The 8,868-nt window shown below is 42.6% G+C and overlaps 1 pseudogene; it reads right to left on the bottom strand.

Annotated features, from left to right (window-relative positions):
• Positions 1–4,063, bottom strand: LOC115148303 (apolipoprotein A-I-like; annotated as a pseudogene).
• Positions 4,064–8,868: the final 4,805 nt, after the last annotated feature.

The following is an 8,868-nucleotide window of genomic DNA, read 5'->3' as shown; positions in this document are numbered from 1 at the left end:
TCATCTCTGGAGTAGAGAGCAAGATGTTAGGAACTCAGCAAAAAAAGAAACATCCTCTCACTGTCAACTGTGTTTATTTTCAGCAAACTTAACATGTGTAAATATTTGTATGAACATCAGATTCAACAACTGAGACATAAACTGAACAAGTTCCACAGACATGTGATGAACAGAAATGGAATAATGTGTCCCTGAACAAAGGGGGGTGGGGTCAAAATCAAAAGTAACAGTCAGTATCTGGTGTGGCCACCAGCTGCATTAAGTACTACAGTGCATCTCTTCATGGACTGCATCTGATTTGCCAGTTCTTGCTGTGAGATGTTACCCCACTCTTCCACCAAGGCACCTGCAAGTTCCTGGACATTTTTTTCAACACCTGCTCGGTGGCATCAAGGAACTGGGTGCTGAAGGCATCGCCGTAGGGGGCCAGGGTCTGGGAAGCAGTCTGGGCATACTCATGCAGCTTGTCGAAGCTCTTGGACAGCTTCATCCTGGGGGTACAGAGAGGTGGAGGGTAAAATGAGGGAGACCAGAGCAATCCATTGCTATTATGGAAAGAAGGATGAGGGGTTGTAGGGAAGAGAACATGAAGACAGAATAATCTGATAGAAGTTAACTATGAGTGGAGATATTTTTGTCTCTTACTTGTACTCGGCATATTTGGTTCTATCCAAGTGGTCCAGGGATCTTCACATGAGTGACGTACACCATGGCAGCAGCCTTGATGTGCTCCATCTGGGAGGGGGAATTGTTCTGCAGGGCTCTGGCCTGGGAGCCTGGTGGGGGAACAACCACATCAGACCTAGGCTAGCTATAGAGTTCAGGCCTCTACACAAAACAATGTACTATGTCATATAACATTAGAGCTAATACTGACCTACTGCCAACAAGAGAGTCAGTGCAAGAGCGACAAACTGTATGGTGAGGGACTGTGAGAGGAGATGAGATAGAAAGGGAGAGGGGGATGGGTCAGATAAAAATATTGAGAAGCAAGCAACTTAACATTCAATGTTTCACACAACCAAAAACATTTGAATCTAACACCAAACATTCATACTCAAACTTTAAGGTACAAAATGCCACTGTTCAACACAATAATAACCTTTAAATTACTTTTGATGAATATGATCCATATTTCAAATGGCAAACATTTATTTCTTACATTTCTTTCCAAGAACCTAGTTTCAATAATAATATCTGCTGTCTTTCAGCAACTTTACGCTTGGTCATTCAATTCCTCCATTTACCAATGTTGGCTATATCCTATGCTTTCTTTATACGCCCCATACCTCCCTTCGAGAGTCTCAGTGAGGCTGGCTGTCTGTTACCTGGGAGTGGTGCTGCTCTTTAAGTGAGGCCGATGCACAGCACCAGGCAGCTTTTATAGGTCTCTGAGCAGGTGTGTGTGTGCTGTCTCAGACATGGACCTCCCCCCTTACAACTCACCTGGAGGAGCAAGTTCAAGGGTCAGAAACAAAGAGATTCTTTTTTTTTTTACAAAGTACAGTTAGATGAGCAAATAGACAAATATAAGTTTGGACACCTACTTATTCAAGTGTTTTACTATTTTCTACATTGTAGAATAATAGTGAAGACATAAACTATGAAATAACACATGGAATCATGTCGTAACCAAAAAATATATATTTTAGATTCTTCAAAGTAGCCACCTTTGCCTTGATGACAGCATTGCACACTCTTGGAATTCTCTCAACCAGCTTCACCTGGAATGCTTTTCCAACAGTCTTGAAGGAGTTCCCATATATGCTGAGCACTTGTTGGCTGCTTTTCCTTCATTCTGCGGTCCAACTCATCTCAATTGGGTTGAGGTCGGGTGATTGTGGAAGCCATGTCATCTGATGCAGCACTCCATCTCTCTCCTTCTTGGTCAAATAGCTCTTACACAGCCTGGAGGTGTGTTGGATCGTTGTCCTGTTGAAAAACAAATTATAGTCCCACTAAGCGCAAACCAGATGGGATGGTGTACAGTCGTGGCCAAAAGTTTTGAGAATGACACAAATATTAATTTTCTGCTGCCTCAGTTTGAATGATGGCTGCTGCCTCAGTTTGAATGATGGCAATTTGAATATACTCCAGAATGTTATGAAGAGTGATCAGATGAATTGCAATTAATTGAAAAGTCCCACTTTGCCATGAAAATAAACTGAATCCCCCAAAAACATTTCCACTGCATTTCAGCCATGCCACAAAAGGACCAGCTGACATCATGTCAGTGATTCTCTCGTTAACACAGGTGTGATGGTTGACGAGGACAAGGCTTGAGATCACTCTGTCATGCTGATTGAGTTCGAATAGACTGGAAGCTTCAAAAGGAGGGTGGTGCTTGGAATCATTGTTCTTCCTCTGTCAGCCATGGTTACCTGCAAGGAAACACGTGCCATCATCATTGCTTTGCACAAAAAGGGCTTCACAGGCAAGGATATTGCTGCCAGTAAGATTGCACCTAAATCAACCATTTATCGGATCATCAAGAACTTCAAGGAGAGCGGTTCAATTGTTGTGAAGAAGGCTTCAGGGCGCCCAAGAAAGTCCAGCAAGCACCAGGACCGTCTCCTAAAGTTGATTCAGCTGCGGGATCTGGGCACCACCAGTACAGAGCTAGCTCAAGAATGGCAGCAGGCAGTTGTGAGTGCATCTGCACGCACAGTGAGGCGAAGACTTTTGGAGGATGGCCTGGTGTCAAGAAGTGCAGCAAAGAAGCCACTTCTCTCCAGGAAAAACATCAGTGACAGACTGATATTCTGCAAAAGGTACAGGGATTGGACTGCTGAAGACTGGGGTAAAGTCATTTTCTCTGATGAATCCCCTTTCCGATTGTTTGGGGCATCCGGAAAAAAGCTTGTCCGGAGAAGACAAGGTGAGCGCTACCATCAGTCCTGTGTAATGCCAACAGTAAAGCATCCTGAGACCATTCATGTGTGGGGTTGCTTCTCAGCCAAGGGAGTGGGCTCACTCACAATTTTGCCTAAGAACACAGCCATGAATAAAGAATGGTACCAACACATCCTCCGAGAGCAACTCCTCCCAACCATCCAGGAACAGTTTGGTGACGAACAATGCCTTTTCCAGCATGATGGAGCACCTTGCCATAAGGCAAAAGTGATAACTAAGTGGCTCGGGGAACAAAACATCGATATTTTGGGTCCATGGCCAGGAAACTCCCCAGACCTTAATCCCATTGAGAACTTGTGGTCAATCCTCAAGAGGCGGGTGGACAAACAGAAACCCACAAATTCTGACAAACTCTAAGCATTGATTATGCAAGAATGGGCTGCCATCAGTCAGGATGTGGCCCAAAAGTTAATTGACAGCATGCCAGGGCGGATTGCAGAGGTCTTGAAAAAGAAGGGTCAACACTGCAAAATATTGACTCTTTGCATCAACTTCATGTAATTGCCAATAAAAGCCTTTGACACTTAAGAAATTATTGTAATTATACTTCAGTATTCCATTGTAACATCTGACAAAAATATCTAAAGACACTGAGGCAGCAGACTTTTGGAAAATTTATATTTGTGTCATTCTCAACTTTTGGCCACGACCGTATAGCAAAGCTTCACGGTGAGGACTACACATGCTGAGATCATCCGTTCACCTACTCCATGTCTCACAAAGACACAGCGGCTGGAACCAAAAATCTCATTTTGGACTCATCAGACCAAAGGACAGATTTCCACCGGTCTAATGTCCATTGCTCGTGTTTCTTGGCCAAAGCAAGTCTCTTCTTCTTATTGGTGTTCTTTTAGTAGTTGTTTCTTTGTAGAAATTCGACCATGAAGGCCTGATTCACGTAGTCTCCTCTGAACAGTTGACGTTGAGATGTGTCTGTTACTTGAACTCTGTGAAGCATTTATTTGGGCTGCAATTTCTGAGGCCGGTAACTCTAATTAACTTATCCTCTGCAGCAGAGGTAACTCTGGGTCTTCCTTTCCTGTGGCAGTCCTCATGAGAGCCAGTTTCATCATAGCGCTTGATGGTTTTTGCGACTGCACTTGAATAAGCTTTCAAACTTTCAAAATGTTCCATAATAACTGACCTTCATGTCTTAATAAGGATCGGCCCCTTTTTTTCAATTTTCTCCTAAAATGACATACCCAAATCTAACTGCCTGTAGCTCAGGCCCTAAAGCAAGGATATGCATATTCTTGGTACCAAATGTGCCTAATTTGTTTATTAATAACTTTTCATGTTCAAAACTGTGCTCTCCTCAAGCAATAGCATGGTATTCTTTCACTGTAATAACTACTGTAAATTGGACAGTGCAGTTAGATTAACAAGAATTTAAGCTTTCTGCCAATATCAGATATGTCTATGTCCTGGGAAATGTTATTGTTACTTACAACCTCATGCTAATTGCATCAGCCTACGTTAGCTCAACCGTCCCACAGGGGACCCCCTAATCCTGAAGAAGTTTTAAAGTAATGATGGACTGTCGTTTCTCTTTGCTTATTTGAGCTGTTCTTGCCATAATATGGACTTGGTCTTTTACCCAACAGGGCTATCTTCTGTATACCACCGCTACCTTGTCACAACACAACTGATTGGCTCAAACGCATTAAGAAGGAAAGAAATTCCACACATTACATTTTAACAAGGCACACCTGTTAATTGAAATGCATTCCAGGTGACTACCTCATGAAGCTTGTTGAGAGAATGCCAAGAGTGTGCAAAGCTGTCATCAAGGCAAAGGGTAGCTACTTTGAAGAATCTGAAATATAAAATATATTTTGATTTGTTCAATACTTTTTTGGTTACTACATGATTCCCTATGTGTTATTTCATAGTTTTGATGTCTTTACTATTATTTTACAATGTAGAAAATAGTAAAAATAAAGAAAAACCCTTGAATGAGTAGGTGTGTCCAAACTTTTGACTGGTACTGTACATACATGGGTTACTGGGTTTGCCTGATGTTATGTACTGGAGTTACTATCAATCCTCTGAATGTCAAAGTATTAACATTTTTCTGGAACGGCAGATGACACTTATCTATGTGTTGTTTGTGGCACGCGAAATCTTAGTACATAAATTGTATACATTAATACTGATATACTTTACGTATGTAACTGGATATATTCAATATCACTAAACATGCCCCAGTGTTGGACGTCATGATAAACAATATTAGTTAGATCCATATACAGCAGGGGTATCAAACAAATTTTGCCCAGGGTGCCACATTCGTTCTTCAACGACGTCCGGAGGGCCGCACTGAATTTATAAAACATTTCCTTGCTGTCAAAATTAGCAAAAAAAGAGTTCTCTATCGTTTAAAAAAAAAAATCTCGATGCTCCCTGACTATCTAGCTTTCATTACGTGATTATTAGCGAGCTGGACACAGTCAATGAACTGTATGCATGTAGGTCCATTATAATTTCTACACAGTTTCAATTTGGTTTTAGTCATTTTAAATTATATTGAGTTTGTTTCCCCCAACAACATCAACAAATATATATACAGTGCATTTGGAAAGTATTCAGGTCCCTTGACATTTCCCACATTTTGTTACGTTACAGCCTTATTCTAAAACATTTTATTTTAATTCCCTCATCAATCTACACACAATGCCCCATAATGACAAAGCGAAAACAGGTTTTTAGACATTTTTGCTAATTCATAAAAATAAAAAAAACAGATGCCTTATTTACATAAGTGTTCAGACCCTTTGCTTGGAGACTCGAAATTGAGCTCAGGTGCATCCTGTTTCCATTGATTATCATTGAAATGTTTCTACAACTTGATTGGAGTCCACCTGTGGTATATTCAATCGATAGGTATGTGCCTTTCCAATTCATGTCCTGTCTATATAAGCTCCCACAGTTGACAGTGCATGTCAGAGCAAAAACCAAGCCATGAGGTCAGAGGAATTGTCCGTAGAGCTCCCAGACAGGATTGTGTGAAGGCACAGTACTGGGGAAGGGTACCAAAACATTTCTGCAGCATTGAATGTCCTCAAGAACACAGTGGCCTCCGTCATTCTTAAATGGAAGAAGTTTGGAACCACCAAGACTCTTCCTAGAACTGTCCGCCCGGCCAAACTGAGCAATCGGGGGAGAAGAGCCTTGGTCAGGGAGGTGACCAAAAACCCGATGGTCATTCTGACAGAGCTCCAGAGTTCCTCTGTGGAGATGGGAGAACCTTCCAGAAGGATAACCATCTCTGCAGCACTCTACCAGTCAGGCCTTTAAGGTAGTGGCCAGACAGAAGCTACTCCTCAGTAAAAGGCACATGACAGCCCGCTTGGAGTTTGACAAAAGCCACCTAAAGGACTCTCAGACCAAGAGAAACAAGATTCTGTGGTCTGATGAAACGGTGAAGCATGGTGGTGGCAGCATCATGCTGTGGGGAAGTTTTTCAGCGGCAGGGACTGGGAGACTAGTCAGGATCAAGAGAAAGACGAACGGAGAAAAGTACAGAGAGATCCTTGATGAAAACCTGCTCCAGAGCGCTCAGGACCTCAGACTGGGGTGAAGGTTAATGAGAAGGGTGTGCTTGAAAGGATGCATATAACTCTGCAATATTGGGTTGTATTGGGGAGAGTCTCAGTCTTAATTCATTTTCCACACACAGTCGGTGCCTGTATTTAGTTTTCATGCTAGGGAGGGCCGAGAATCCACTCTCACATAGGTACGTGGTTGCAAAGGGCATCAGTGTCTTAACAGCGCGATTTGCCAAGGCAGGATACTCTGAGCGCAGCCCTATCCAGAAATCTGGCAGTGGCTTCTGATTAAATTAAATTTTCACAGAACCGCTTGTTACAATTTCAATGAGGCTCTCTTGTTCAGATATCGGTAAGTGGACTGGAGGCAGGGCATGAAAGGGATAACGAATCGAGTTGTTAGTGTCGTCCGTTTCGGGAAAGTACCTGCGTAATTGCACACCCAGCTCACGCAGGTGCTTTGCTATATCACATTTGACATTATCTGTAAGTTTGAGTTCAATGATGGAAAGACTTGTGTGTTGTCCTCGTTATTGCAGACAGTGTCCTGCACGTTGAATATAGTTGCAGAGTCCCTGTAAATCCTAGATTCAGATCATTCAGGCAGTCACCCAGATAGGCCAGTCGTGTGAGAAACTCGTCATCATGCAAGCAGTCAGACAAGTGATAATTAAATGTAACCTTCATGTAAATAGCAAGTCAACTTTAAGCCCGTCTCTCAATTCAAAAAATGTGTCAATACTTTGCCTCTTGATAACCAGCACACTTCTGTATGTTAAAGCGTTACATGGTCGCTGCCCATATCATTGCATAATGCAGAAAATACACAAGAGTTCAGGTGCTTTAACAAAGTTAACCATTTTCACTGCAGTGTCCAAAACGTCTTTCAAGCTGTCAGGCATTCCCTTGGCAGCAAGGGCCTTTCGATGGATGTTGCAGTGTACCCAAGTGGTGTCGGGAGCAACTGCTTGCACGCGCATTACCACTCCACTATGTCTCCCTGTCATGGCTTTTGCGCCATCAGTACAGATACCAACACATCTTGACCACCAAAGTCCATTTGATGTCACAAAGCTGTCCAGGACTTAAAAAACATCCTCTCCTGTTGTCCAGAAGAGGATGTCTTCCTTAATTGACCCCCCCATAAACGTAACGGACATGTGCCAGGCCCGCCACATCTGTTGACTCATCCAGCTGTAACGCATAGAATTCACTGGCTTGTATGCAAAGCAGTAATTGTTTCAAAACATCTCCTACCATGTCACTGATGCGTCGTGAAAGTGTTGTTTGATGAAGGCATTGTCTGTGTAATTTTTTTGGCCTTATCCCGCAGCATTGTCCCAGCCATATCCGCGGCAGCAGGAAGAATTAAGTCCTCCACAATAGTATGGGGCTTTCCTGTAATAGCCACTCGGTAGCTCACCATATAAGAAGCTTCTAGCCCCTTCTTATTAATGGTATCTGTTGCTTTTATACGTCTTACTACTCGAAAGTTGTCTTAATTCTCACTCAAAAAAACTCTGGTGGCTTATTTTTCAAATTGGCATGTTTTGTTTCTAAATGTCTGCACAAGAGTGAAGGATTCATAGAGTTGTGAGATAGTACTTTTGCACATATAACACACTGTGGCTGAGGAAAGGCACTACTCCCAATATAAGTGAACCCCAAATCAATGTAGTTCTCATCATATTTGCGCCTATTCGATGGTCCAACGCCCCTGTCTGTTGTTCGGGGCTTTCCCTGGTAAGGGGGCAGTAGCTCTTCGGCTGCATTAGATTCACAACTGTCAGTGTCCATGCTCGCTGGGCTAGCAACAAATGTAGAATTACTGATGCTAGCATTGGATGTGCTCGTGGAAGCAGAACAACTTGTGTCGTCGACAGGTGCAGGTGTAGTACTGCTGGTCGTAGTAGTACTACCAGTAGAGCTGATGTGTCTCTATGGACGCGGCCTTACTTTTCCAAACCATTTATTTATTTTCTAGCAAACGGAATGAGCTGCAGCTACGTTTGGCTAAATACGGACCGTTTGTGGAATTCCCGAGGGAGTAACGGTTAATGTGATTGGATGTTAATTATTTGATTAGGCTACCTGTATTTGACATTGTGTCACTAGACGGTTTCATTTCATTTTTGGCAGTGAAACGAGGCTACTCGGGCGAGAAAAAAAGAAAAATCACCCAAAATGTATAGCCCTGTTGGAAAATCTAAATGGACTGTTTGAATGTGAATCACATTTTAATTTGTCGTACCCCAGTTTGGGAATAGAGGTTAAATGGGACTCCCGCAAGTTAGTAATGCAGTGACTGAATCACAGATAGGTTATCATCAAGGTTTGTGATTAGCTAGCCTTTCTTCACACTTACCACATTAAAATCAAGTGAAATGAAGCAACACCACAAATTATG

The sequence above is a fragment of the Salmo trutta genome, chromosome 15 (genome assembly GCF_901001165.1).
Source record: "Salmo trutta chromosome 15, fSalTru1.1, whole genome shotgun sequence".
In the NCBI taxonomy this organism is placed as follows: Eukaryota; Metazoa; Chordata; class Actinopteri; order Salmoniformes; family Salmonidae; genus Salmo; species Salmo trutta.
Note: the sequence above shows the minus strand (reverse complement) of the source record. Positions and strands in the feature narration are given on the sequence as shown.